The sequence below is a fragment of the Eschrichtius robustus genome, chromosome 18, assembly GCF_028021215.1.
Source record: "Eschrichtius robustus isolate mEscRob2 chromosome 18, mEscRob2.pri, whole genome shotgun sequence".
In the NCBI taxonomy this organism is placed as follows: domain Eukaryota; kingdom Metazoa; phylum Chordata; class Mammalia; order Artiodactyla; family Eschrichtiidae; genus Eschrichtius; species Eschrichtius robustus.
The window spans coordinates 18874228-18888504 of NC_090841.1; the positions used below are offsets into that span (position 1 = coordinate 18874228).

At 38.8% G+C, this 14277-nt stretch overlaps 1 protein-coding gene and 1 pseudogene across 5 annotated transcripts in view; one reads left to right on the top strand and one right to left on the bottom strand.

The window, feature by feature from the left end:
- Positions 1–14277, top strand: part of CAB39L (calcium binding protein 39 like) — a 94370-nt gene that overhangs the window by 15969 nt on the left and 64124 nt on the right. The window lies entirely within an intron of this gene.
- LOC137751833 (protein ILRUN pseudogene) lies at positions 3688–4563 on the bottom strand (annotated as a pseudogene).

Here is a 14277-nt window from a genome sequence, read left to right on the forward strand (position 1 = left end):
AGTAATCAATCCTAACACCCAAAGAAAATTACTTCTAAAATTTCATTGTACTTCCTTCTAATTTTATCTATGTAAAATTATATGTGTGTATGGACACACAAATGGTTGTGTGTATATATATAATTTAAAAGTGAATTTGAGGGACTTCCCTGGTGGTCCAGTGGGTAGGACTCCACCCTCCCAATGCAGGGGACACGGGTTCGAGCCCTGGTCCAGGAAGATCCCACATGCCATGGAGCAACTAAGCCCATGTGCCACAACTACTGAGGCTGCTCTCTAGAGCCCATGTGCCACAACTACTGAACCCACGTGCCACAGCTACTGAAGCCCACACGCCTAAAGCCCGTGCTCTGCAACAAGAGAAGCCACCGCAATGAGAAGCCTGCATACCGCCAGAAAAGTAGCCCCCACTCGCCACAACTAGAGAAAGCCCGTGTGCAGCAATGAAGACCCAATGCAGCCAAAAAAATAAATTAATTAAAAAAAAAGAACCGGCACAGCCAAAATAAATTAAAAAAACAAAAAACAAAAAAAACCGAGGGGCTAATCAGCTGTGTCAAATGAGTGAGTCAAAGGGATGGATAGTGTTTCAAAGAAACACTAATAAACTGCTCACATTTAAAAAAATAAATAAAAGTGAATTTGAAATATTCATATTTATTCTATTTTTTGATTTTTATTTAACATATTATTTTTCTTATATGAATATATGACACTTTAAAATATTATTTTGACACCTCTATTCTATTATAAGATGATAGCATAGCATAATTTATTCAGCCTTTTCTTTTTGTAAACATTCCAGGCTTTCCTATTATAAATAACATTACGATAACATCGTTGACTATCTGGCCATATCTCTGATTATTTTCTCAGGATAGCTTTCTGTTAGTAGAAATAGTATGTTAAAGAGCATGAATATTTTGATAAATTGTTTTCTAGATATATTCTTAGTGATTTTATTCTACACAGCAGCATATGAGATTTTGTCTCACCACATTCTTGCCAATGGTAGTTTATGTTTTAAAAATCTTTCTTCTATTTCTTAGGAAGATTGGTTCTGCTTCTTATAACAGTTATGCTTTTTTTACTAAGGTGAAAACTTTTCATCTGTATTTTTGATTTTGTATTGAGATGGAAAAATCGTTGGTCTTTTAGTAGTTGGCACGAGAATTTTTGTTTTTGCAGAAAATGCTGAATTTGTTTGGAAGAAATGCCTTGATAATTCATTTGTGATGAATATTGAGTCTACAAGGGGCTTGTTCAAGTATGAGAAGATGATTGTTAAATTGCCTTTTAATGAGGTGTGTTGTGTCCATTGGAAGGGCCTGTTTTGTTAAGGTTCAGGATGAGTTACATACACAGATTTGGAAGTAGAAGCTGGGACAGAAATAATGGGAAGAAAAAAGTGAAAGGTACAGGGAAAATCTGGCAGGAGGGGAATGGGAACCCTCGAGAGATGTTAGATAAGACTTTCCAAGTGAAATGCTGTATCTTGTGTAATGTGACTCTCACTGTGACCCCACAAATAAAAACGTATGGAAATTAGGAAATCCTTGGTGTACCTGGATTTCTTGCAGAAGCCAGTGAAGGGGCTGAATGCTAATGTTGGTTGATATGGGACTAAAGCATTTGGCCAAGTGTTTAGGGAGCAGCTACCCTTTGGGTTACTTCTTCCCTCTAGGGGATATCTCTGTGTCTCACTGTTCTCTTCACTCTTTCCTTTACCACTGACTTCTTTTCCCACTAGGATCTTTTAGTTTTACCTCTCCCCAGGCTTCTTCCTCTGACAGTAAATATATGTGCCTAAGCAACAAACAACCCTCCCTGCCCACCACTCCATCTCAGAAACTTTTTCCTGTATGCTTCTGTCTTAACCATGATTTTCTTTTCTCCCTTTTTCCTAGTTCTCTTTCTTTCCCCTCTCCTACTGTTTCCCCTTTCTTTTTTCATGCCAGTCTTCAAGATTTTCCTAAAACATTTTCCCTTGCCGGGAGTATCTTCCCCCCTTTTCTTTCTCACTATCCAGATCCTAGTACTTTTCCAAAGTGCATCTAAATTCCCATTTCTTCCATTAGTTCTTTACCTTTTCTCTCCTCACTAGGTAATCTCTATATTGTACCTTATAATACTTGGTCCCTTGATTATTTTTTCTTCCCTTTACATTTTCTCCAGTCTTTATATTCTGCTGTAATTGTTTCATATATGTAACTAAGTTTTTTTCCCCAAAAGTTGTAAGCTCCCTGAAGGCAAGTCCTTTGTGAAAGACTTATTTTTAATTCCTTAGACAACGCCGTACTACAGTAGGCTTGTAGAAACACCAATAAAGAGTTGTTACATGTAATTGAGTGATAGTGGAGAATTAGGCTATAATGTGTAGTTAATTTGAAAATCAGTTATATGTGAAAATCTTCAGAATTATTGATAACACTGCATGGAAAACAATGACAACTTTTGCATATGATTACCAGTGATGAAAGGCCAAAATCTTTATTAAGTAAAAAAAAGTTTATTACTATTAGATGACCACATTACAGCTTCTTTCAAAGGGGAACTGGCATCATAATTTTTAATCCTAATTTATACTTGTATTATCAGTGAATAAGTTAAAAATAGATTATAAGATAGAAGGGGCAGGGGAGCAGCAGCTACTGTAATATCTACATGTAGAGAAGTGGTTAACAAAATTGGTACATCAATATTAAGGAACACTGTGCAGCTCTTTAAAAAGAATGAAGTTGATCTATCAAATCTGGCATGTAAAGAAATCCAGGATCTACTATTAAGAAACACAAATAACTTACAAAACAGTATGTGTGGTATGATCCCATGTTTTAAAAGTTGTGTGTGTACTCGAACAACACGTATGTCTGTCTGTGTTTGCCTGGAAACAAATGTCAGGAAGAATAAAACTAAACTATTATTAGTAGTTAACCTTGGGGAGTGTAATTAGAGAAGAGGAAGGGAGGGGATTTTCAAACAATAGAGAAGCATATAAAATAAAAAGTTAGTTTGTTTTTTTTTTTTACAGTGAGCATTTATTTTGAAATCAAAAGGCTAGAAGATATATTTTTAAAGAATTAATATAGCAAGAAAAGTACACTAGTTCGTATTTTATTTGTAAAACGAGATACCATTCTGTGTTTGCATTTATTAAAGGTATTTTTCTGTGGTCAGTAGTTATTAATAGATTATAATCATTTCTCCTATTCTAGATCATGTTTTATAAGTCTTCAGAGTTATGGTAAAATGTGTTTTATAAAGATAATGAAATCCAACTATAGTTACTGAACTAATTCCATAAAGATTTTTCCATTCAGTGAATATGTTTTATTATAATTCTGTGTGTTGTTTGCTATCAATGTCTTTGTTTGAATCTGAAAATTAAATATCTTGTCAAAAAGTACTTTCCATTATCAACAATCTTCAAAATGTAGAAAGAGATACTTTGAGACTAGTTTCCCATGACATTTTATTTTATTATTATTTTTTTGTGAATGAAAACATATTATTTAAAGTCCTACAAGGAGATGAAGGATGTTGGTTGAGTTTGACTTCCCTTTCATTAAAGACTTCAGAAAAGGCTATTCGCTATTTGAAATTCTAGCCCCCAAGATCTCATGTAATAGCAAGTGTGCTAGAATCCAGGTGAGATGCTGGCAGACAGAGCTCTCTCATGGCCATCTCCTAGGGTAGAGGAGATTCCTTACTGTAAGTCACTACTGATAAGTTGTTTGAGTGACTGCTGGGGGACAGATTTACAGAGTTCTGTGAGAGTCTATTCTCATCTTGCTCGGTTTGGTTAGGAGCGGAAGACCATGTGTTTTTGCTGATCAAGTCGAACCTGGAACCCCCAGGGTCTTTTAAGTTGTTTTCATCTGATTGTTCGTTCTTTTGGGGAGAGGCAAACGGGTTGAAGTTTCCTTCTACCTTGCGATGTGGCTGTGTGTTGAACTCCGTTTCAAAAGATGACAGCTGCTGCGTTACTCCTAAAAGTCCACCCACCTCCACACTGAGAATGACCCAGATGACATCTCCATAGTAGAGTCCTGTAGCAGTGCACATCTGCCACTGTCCCTGTTACATTCCGGCTCTGCTGGGGCTGCACATCTGGACGCTGACATCTGCAATCTCTTGGGGCTCTAGCGATCTCACCATTACCATGTTCACATGTCCAAATTGGTCTCCCGTGACATATTTAAGACAAACCCCCGGAGGCCAGGCGTCTGCCCCAGAATTTTGGATCTGCCATGTTTTTATAAATTGAGTATCAGGAGGTATCGACTCCCCTTCTCCTATGGTGACATCTTCAACAAAGGACATAGAGGGCACACTGATGTTTGGGCTCTCAAAGTCATAATAGGCGCCAATTGCTGCTTGTAGGTTCCAGTTGGTCATGTCCAGGAAGAGGGCGCAGACGGCTGGGTTGAGCTGGAAGCCGAGCAACCGCTGGAACTCGGAGATGAGCACGTCCTTGTCGGTGGTGCCCAGGCAGCTGAACTTCTGCATCAGCTCGGGGTCCAGGTTCACGTCCATGCCCTCCATGGCTGGGGCCGGACACTCGCTTCCCTGCCTCCTCGCAACTGAGCCGCCGCCGGGCCCAGGGACCGGGAGGGGGCCCGCTGCTAGCTGGCGCCGCGACCCCGCTCCTCGGAGGTAGGCCCCGGGCCTCTCACCGCCTCATAGGGGTACTCACTCAGCCGCTCACTCACTCTCGCGCCCCACCCCGCGCCCCCCCAGTGCCGCCGCCAACGCCTCCTCTCGCTTCTCCCTCCCAGAACATTTTAAACTGAATAATTTGTAACTCAAGGTCTTCTGTCCCTTTATTCAGCCTAATTCTCTCTTTGTCCTTTCTGTGTTCTTTTTAGATCCTGTTTTCCTTCTTGGTTCTAGAGCACCAGCTTACAAATCGTACTTTTAAAGAGTTATAACAGAAGTAATATGACTTTCCAACATAAAATTTTTTGTATAGCTCTGATTTCAGTAATTTGTAGCAAAGTGAAAGTTTGTAAAAACTCAGAAAATTGGAAGATGACGTACTTTATAAAAAGAGAGCGAACATGTGTCAGTTCTTGATAGGATGAGAGTTGTTCTTTCATTAAAAGCTATGTTGTGTTCTTAACTGGTTCAAGGAAGAACTTTTCATGCAAGTATCAACTGTGGGAAAAAACGGAAAATAGATCCAGCAAAGAAGGGCAGGGAAATAAGAGAGTCATTACCATCTGACTATGGTTATAGCACTAAGCCCATTTTTGTTGGTTATAATGCTATTGTATTGATATATTGTATCTGAGGATTCCATGACTTCTTTCTTACCTCATTGTTTGTTATTCCTTGAATTGGGAAGCTGGAGGAATACCATAGCATGTATTTCACCTGGTTATTTATTTATTTATTTTTCACCTGGTTATTTTTTGTGGTGCAATTGTAAGTGGAATTGTAACTATCGAGCTTAGAATTTGATGTATGCAAGTTATAGCCTTTAGCTTTTCTTCTTACTACATTTATATGATATTTTAAAATTATTACTTATTTATTTATTTTGGCACCCCTTCATTTCTTTTTTTTTTAATTAACTTATTATTTATTTATTTATTATTGTCTGCATTGGGTCTTCATTGCTGTGCGGGCTTTCTCTAGTTGCAGCAAGCGGGGGCTACTCCTCGTTGTGGTGCCCGGGCTTCTCATTGTGGTGGCTTCTCTTGTTGTGGTTGCGGAGCACAGGCTCTAGGTGCTCGGGCTTCAGTGATTGTGGCTTACAGGCTCTAGAGCGCAGGCTCAGTAGTTGTGGTGCACGGGCTTAGTTGCTCAGCAGCATGTGGGATCTTCCCGACCAGGGATTGAACCCATGTCCCCTGCATTGGCAGGCGGATTCTTTTTTTTTTCCTTTTTATTTATTTTGTTTTTGGCTGTGTTGAGTCTTTGTTGCTGCGCTCAGGCTTTCTCTAGTTGCGGCGAGTAGGGGCTACTCTTCATTGTGGTGTGCAGGCTTCTCACTGCAGTGGCTTCTCTTGTTGCAGAACACGGGCTCTAGGTGCGCGGGCTTCAGTAGTTGTGGCTCTTGGGCTCTAGAGCGCAGGCTCAGTAGCTGTGGCACACGGGCTTAGTTGTTCCGCGACATGTGGGATCTTCCCAACCAGGGATTGAACCTGTGTCCCCTGCATTGGCAGGCGGACTCTTAACCACTGCGCCACTAGGGAAGTCCCGACAGGCAGATTCTTAACCGCTGTGCCACCAGGGAAGTCCCTATATGATTTTTGATAACATCAATTTTCACTCTGCTCAAATGCACATTCTATTACTCCACTCTCATTCTCTTCAGATGATCTTGAGTCCTTCTTTTCTGAGAAAATGGAAGCAATCATGTGCTTTCTAACTTCATTTCTCTTTACCTGGACAGTTTTTTTTACTCACACTTTCTCTTCCTTTTTCATTTTAGAAAGATATCTATCATTCTTCTTGGGGGTTAAACTTTCCACTTATGTTCTTGATCCCATCTTCCGTTGTGGGCTTAAGACTCTTGCCTCACTAATTATCCTCTTGCATCTTTCTGATATCTGTTCCACCCAATCTACTGAGAGTTCAAAGTTAAAAAAAAAAAAAGCAAGCAAGCAACAAAAATCCCTTTCATTAGTCCTTCAGGCTCTCCTTCTGTTCCTTATCAAACACTTGGAAACAGTAATATATGCTCATGCCTCCATTACCTCATCCCTAACCTCTTACAATCCTAATTTTGCCCCGGACTATTTGTTGTGTGTCAGGTACTACTAAGACTCCAACCTCTCATCCAGTGTTCAAGGCAAGTCAGTTGAGCCATGCTACCTGGATCAGAACGAATATTACCAATTTCCCAGAAGGACTGGCTTGGAGTCCTCTGCCTGCTTTATGCTTTGCTGTTGTACGGTATGCTCTGGTGATCCCAGCCTGGCTTTGGCCTCTCTATCAGCCTATGTCTTTAGGATTTTAGGGGAATATGAATTCTTAAAGGTCCCTTTCCTTGTCCTAAGTGGTTCTCTGAATATCCCTATTTCCCCTGATCCCTTTGGTTTGTAAGAATTGAAAGAGGGCCTTAGAAATTAGATTACAGGTTTAGGCAGGATGCTCATCACCGCTCTACAGTATTCCGTATTGTTGCACACTTCATATTCTTGATGCTCTCTCTTTTGTTCATAGTGATAGTATACTTTTCTGGTTCTCCTGTCCTTCTCTAACTACTGTTTCTTTAGTCAGTTTTTTCTATCACAACTTATAGGCGTTTGTTAAAGGTTTGTCCTTGGCTTTCTTTTTGGTCTCTCATATTGCACTGGCAGAATGAGTGACCCCCAATATATCTCTGGCTCTGTTTTCTCTCCAAGTTCTATTCTGTGTGTTCAACTGCCTTTGTAGGCATCTATATCCAGAAGTCTTGCTGGCACCTCAAACTTGTTACATATCAAGCAACTGGTTATTTTGCAAAAATTTGTTTTTCCTTCGTTGGTCCTTATTTATTTTGAAGATATTACCCATCTACTCTTTCACACAGGCATGGAAACTCATCATATTGTCTCTTCTCTCAATTACCATCTACATTTATTCAGTTGCCAAACCTATTGTCTCTGATACTCATGTAGTCCTTTCATTCCCACTGCCTAGTTGCTTTCATTGCCATCCTAGACTAGTGCAATTGCCTTTAATTTCATCTCCTCCTGTTTCTCTGCCTTCTTGATTCTTCTTATACACTGCCACATTCATATCCATGAAAAAGAGTTTGATTACATCATAGCTCCCTTTTGCCCACAAATTAACAGTTAAACTCATTAACCTAGTATTAAAGCTCTTCACAATCTGATCCCAACCTGTTTTTTTCAATTTTTTTAGTGTCATTCACATAGCATTTGCTTCTGATAAGCTAAATTATTGTTTGTTATTTATATCTTATACTTCCTAATGCTCTGTTCCTATCTCCATGTAACCAAATCATACCCATCATTCAAAACTGAGTTCAGTGTGCCTTTTCTATGAAACCTTCTGTGATTCCTCAAGGTATGTTTTTTTTGGCTCTTCTGAATTTTTTGGTATTTCATTAGTCTTTTCATTTGTAATTCATAACTTTTTGCCTTACACTATAGTTATTTTTGGTACATGTCTTATATCCCCTAATAAAATATGAATTTCTTATTTTACTCTGTACCCCCAAAGAGCAGATTTCCCTCAGATGGTTGGATGAATGAATCCTATACATTGAAGTGGTAAGAAAGTTGTAACAGAGTCTTGCCATTGTCAAATGTTCAGGGCCATTGCATTTAGTTATATGGCTTGTCCACTGCCCAAAGGCTCCTGGCCAGGGAAGTGAGTGGGGCCTGAAATCCATCTCACATCCCCACTTCTGTCACATCAAACTATGTACCAGGCTGGTGCAGGGCTGCATCTGCCCGTGAAAAGGGTACTTGTTCTTTGTATGAAGGTGCTATCTGCTGGTTAATCTATGCGTCTGCTTGACTGCACCTGTCCCTTTTTCTGACTTTTACCAAAGTACCATATAAGCTAGTAGCAACCCTGAAAGTATGGATGGTATTAATTGAAGTTCATTATGAAAACTACTTTGTGTCATATAGAAAATACCCCCAAATTGTTTGTTAGAATGAAAGATGTGGATTAATCGAGTATAAAATAAAGCATTGTTATAGAGCATCTCCTTAATAGTTTGCTATTAATCTCAAATTCACAAATATTCTGGAATCCCTGCACTGCTATGGAACCTTTGAGACTTCTTGTAATTTTCTTACTTAGATCAAATGGTTAAGGGTCCTGTTTCCCTTGCCCCCACCCCAACTCTGTCTTTTGCTTAGAGTAAATTAGACTAAACTCCAGGGTTTCTGTACTCCTATCCTATGCTTTTTAAAAATGCTGCATTCAGGGAATTCCCTGGTGGTCCAGTGGTCAGGACTCTGTGATTTCACTGCCGAGCGCCCGGGTTCAGTCCCAGCTTGGGGAACTAAGATCCCGCAGGCCTGGTGGTGTGGCCAAAAAAAAAAAAAGCTGCACCCAAAATTCTTTTAACAAAATTCTTTTGGTCTAGCTGGTATATAAGACAAATTTAAAAGTCCTTAAATACATAGTTAATGACTTGTTGGTGTGTGGGTTATGAGTATCTCTGGAGCACCTACTATAGCACTTTGCATCTACTAAGTGTTTCGTAAATGAGGTTGACTACAAACTGCTTGTGACTCCTCCAGTGGATCTGCCCCATTCAGGAGTAGTGACAGAGCAACTGCAAGTTGGATGATGTACTTTTAATATACGCTAGAGTTTGTTTGTTTGTTTGTTTGTTTGTTTGTTTTTTATGAGTGGAGCAGTGTCTAACATTTAACAGTTAACTAAGTCAGGCATGTATGTATATTATTTCACTTGATGCTCACAGCTAGTCCTGGAGTGTATACTGTTATCTCCAATTTAAAGATATGTTACTTACGTACAATCTGTTTTCATTCAAATCTGGGTCTGCCTAATTTCAAAGATGCTATGGACTGTGAAACTAGGCACTTGATATGAGAAGAGTGTTCAGAATAGTTTATCACATAAAGGCCTTCAGAGACTATATATATTTATTTATTTATTACTAAATAGTTATACGTAGAGATATATTTTATCTTGGCATTAGGGAAACAAGACAGTCATTCCTTGGACTGGCATACTAGATGTTACTGCTGAGGGCCAAATATTGCAGCTGCCATTGCAGTGCAGTACCAGTAGGGGGCCACAGTAGTGCTAGAAAGTGAAAAAAAGATTGATGGTCTCAGCTTTGAGAGATTGCTCTGACATTTTGGAAATACAGCCAATGGGCAGAGATGTCACCTAAAGTTTGTAATTCAAGCTTCCTCCTTCCTAAAAAAAGAAGAAGGAGGAGATGGAAGCAGAGTTAGTATAAGAGAGAAAACAGACTAATGAAGCAGCTTTGTTATCTTGCTGAAGTTAAGAACTTTTAAAGATTTCCAAATTTGGCCAAGGATTAGCAATTAATGGACAATTGGAAATGTGTTTTCATTCTATCAATTAACCCCTATTTCAGTGCAACTTGGACACCTCTAAAATATTTGTCCTCTGGCATTTCTTCTATATTCTGCTTTTATGAAAGCAATTTGAATATCTTTAAGCAAGTTCCAGGGCCATGATGTTAATTCTGTCTGAAATGGGTGTTATGAGAAGAACTAGAGATATCTATGGTACATGGATAGCATGACAAACCCTTAAGATAATAAATAGATTCTTTCCTTTGGGGCTCCCTTTTTGGCATAAGACTATTGAAGAAAAGTCAAATGTTATTCCTGGGCTACCTGAAGTTGTAGCTGTGGTATTTTGTACCTATACTGTAATCTTTAGGAAAAGAGAAAAATAGAGAAACAAAAGCATAGATGAGAAGTGAGGAGAAAAAAAACAGTGAATGGAAGCAACCTAAGTGTCCATCGACAGATGAATGGCTAAAGAAGATGTGGCACATATATACAATGGAATATTACTCAGCCATAAAAAGAAACAAAATTGAGTTATTTGTAGTGAGGTGGATAGACCTAGAGTCTGTCATACAGAGTGAAGTAAGTCAGAAAGAGAAAAACAAATACAGTATGCTAACACATATATATGGAATCTAAAAAAAAAAAAAAAGGTTCTCATGAACCTAGGTGCAGGACAGGAATAAAAGACCAGACAGAGAATAGACTTGAGGACATGGGGAGGGGAAGGGTAAGCTGGGATGAAGTAAGAGTGTAACATTGACATATATACACTACCAGATGTAAAATAGCTAGCTAGTGGAAAGCAGCTGCATGGCACAGGGAGATCAGCTTGGTGCTTTGCGACTACCTAGAGGGGTGGGATAGGGAGGGTGGGAGGGAGACACAAGAGGGAGAGGATATGGGGATATACGTATGCATATAGCTGATTCACTTTGTTATACAGCAGAAACTAACACAACACTGTAAAGCAATTATACTCCAATAAAGATGTTTAAAAAAAAAACAAAACAGCGAGAGTAAGAGGTGAATACCACTTAAAAAAAAAAAATCTGTAGTTACCCAAATTAGCAAAATTATAACAATAGGTTCACAGTACTTGTTAGCATATTCAACATATACATATACATATATTTTACAGTGGTGAAAGTCATAGTCATTTCTGCTTTAACACTTGTTTTGAAAACACAAATTTGTTCCAATATGATTGATATATTAGGAAACATTTGAGCATAATGCAGATTTCTCATTTGCTTTTGTACAGTTTTACGAATGCAGAAAAACACCCAGCTGAACCAAGCCATGGAGAAGTGCACAAAACATAAGCCATGGAGAAATGCACAAAACATAGACATGCACACACCTCAAGCATGTACCAGCTATCTCTGTGTACCACATGTTATATGAGTCACATTCATCCACGTTTGGTGTTACAACTCTCCAGCTGATTTCAGATAATCCTATTTCCACTATTTTGAAATAATTCACAAGCTATAAGTCTCCTAACATCCACCGCCACAAGCAAAATGTCAGGTCTTTTTCAAGGAAAAGTACCATATTTATTGTGGTATTTATGCATTTTTTTAAACCACTTAACATGTGTAAAAGTGTGCTACTATTTTTATTAGGTTCCTACTTTAAGAGAAAAAATATGTCTCTGATGAAATTTTTGAGTATTGAGCTCCAACCCTGTTTTCCCCACAATTCCTGTGGTTCTTATTGCATTATATTGCATAGCATGGAGATTTTTAGGAACACTTACCTCATTTTGTAGCAAAACTGACTGTATATGTTCATTTTAGAACATTTGGAAAACAAGAATATATGAATGTAATCACTGGTGTTCCAACTAATGTTAACATTTGGTATTGTTTCCGTGTCCAAATAGAAGGAAATATTTATGTAAAAAGTAGAACAAAAACTGGGGGCTCGTATTCTTTACTAAGTTTAGCATCTTGGATTTTTAAAACTTGATATTATGCAATAAATATATCCCCATTTCTTTAAATGTTCTTAAACAACTTGACCATGATATTCTGTATTAATGAATGAACCCTGCTCAATATTCAGTAGGCATGCTGAATGGCCTGCAACTGTGCTGGTTGTTTGGACATCTGCTTTGGTTGGCCAATACCCATGCCACATGGAACCCAATGATTATAATCAATCACATACTTTGGACTTTAGTTTTGGGGTTTTTTGCTATAAGTAGTGTAATAAATATCCCTATATATTCTTCCTTGCATACTTATTATTCTTAGAATAAATTTGTAGACATTGAATTACTAAATAAAAAGGAATATGAATATTTTAAGCCTTTTGCAACTTATTGTTAATATCCCTACAGGAAAAAGTTATGTTAATTTACACTCTGTGTTAAAGTACTAGAGTTCTTGTTTTATTTTACCCTCACCAACCTTAGAAGTATAATTAAAGCAAACACAAAAACAAACTGTATTATCTATGTAGGTAACTACAGTGTTATTGATCAGGAGAGAAGAATGTGGGGGAAATAGAGGCTTACCCCTTTCTATAGGGAGTTAACTATTGAAGTGGACCATGGGAAGTGGAGTGATGGATAGAACTGATAAATAGGAATTTATTTAAGTAATAAATGAGTGTACTAGGCTAAGAGGTCTTTAAGAAAATGCACGCAAGGTAAGGGTGAAAGGAGGCTATAAAATTTTTGCCTTCTTGCAATAAAAAATGCTGAATGACCCAATGATATGAGTAAAGTAGAAAAAAAAAGGCGGGGGGCAGGGGGAGAATGTCTTATTTAAGACGTTCCAGACATCACTTCCAATTGCCAGATTTTAAGCCACCCTCCTCATGATAATGGTATTGTAAATAAGCAAAGTCACAGGTTAATGTAATGAATCATAATCATTCAAGTGGAGCAATATGTGATTTTGCAGAGCTCCACCTGGGTAGAATTTGAGTCAAAGGAATTTGCGTAAGAGATAATGAGCTCATATGGAAAAGGATAACTAAAAAGGCATATACAGGACCTGAGAGCTTAAGAACTTCCTAAACGTTATGCCTGCGTATTTGTCTCTCCAGTGCGATCACAGCCATGAGCTAAATTAGTTTGAGCAAAAGTAGGGAGGCACAAAGTGTGAGAAAGATATGATTAGAATCTAGGAGAAGCCCGAAAACCCAAGCATCTTTTTCTACTTATGCCTTGTGGGGCAGTCAACCCTGGAATACAGAGCAATCTAATGGGATGCGGCCTGGGTGTAAGGGGAGGTTCCCCCATTTTTTTGGAAGAAGAGACCAAGAAGGAAGCATTTTAACCTGGGGCCTTGAGTAATGGGCAGACCAAGGAAGCTGGTTAGAGACAAAAATCACAACAGATTCAACAGTTTCTGGCTTTGATGAGTAGAAGACAAAAGGCAAAGTGATTAAAAGCCAAATGATAATCCAAGACAGTTGTATTGTCAAAGAAATTCAAGCCTGAGAAATAAAGTTCTTTCATCCCTTGGCAACTCCCAGACCCCTAAATCTGGCCCCCAAACAGGTAGACTGGCTTCAGCAGGAGAGCTGTCAGTCATGAACCATCCACAATGACCCTCTCAAATGTGACGTTGGAGGACAATTGATAGGGAGGATTCTCCCAGGGGTTAGAGAGATTAGAACCAGGGGCAGCCAGTTTGGTAGCTAAGGAACTCATTCCCAGGCAGGGAACCTTGCTCTTCCTGTCCAGCAAAGTATCATACATATTATAGATGAATGTTTCTTCACTTACCCTTTTTCATGTGGGAGTATTTATTCCTGGTACCCTGTGTTCCTTTTGCCTTGTTTATTAGATGTCCTGGGTGGGTGGGGAAGTAAATTTATAATTGAGCCATAGAATGCTAGACCATAAGGAGCTACTTCAAGTTTGATTAAAAAGCATAAAACCAACAGAGATCTTGGAGCTGGATGCAGTAAGTAAACACTTTTGAGCAAGGGTAAGTGCACTGTTCCTCACATTGGGAAAACTTCTCCCTGGAGAAATAGCCCAGATGTGGGAGAAAATAAATACAAGGTGAGCCTGCACCATTGTGTTGAATGAGAAAGCAATGAAAGTTCAAAGATTATTGAAATTGTATCAGAAGGATGTAGGAACTATCTTGAAAGGACTCCCACTGGCCTAATTTGTGGAAGTTTGAGCAATTGTTTTAGATACCTCTTATATACCATTGCAGATCCTCTAGGCCTCAGTTGTCTCATTTCACCTCTATGCAAACCCTCATGCAGGCATAACCTAATAGCTTCATCTCCTGTCATTCTGCAAGCCCTTTGCTAC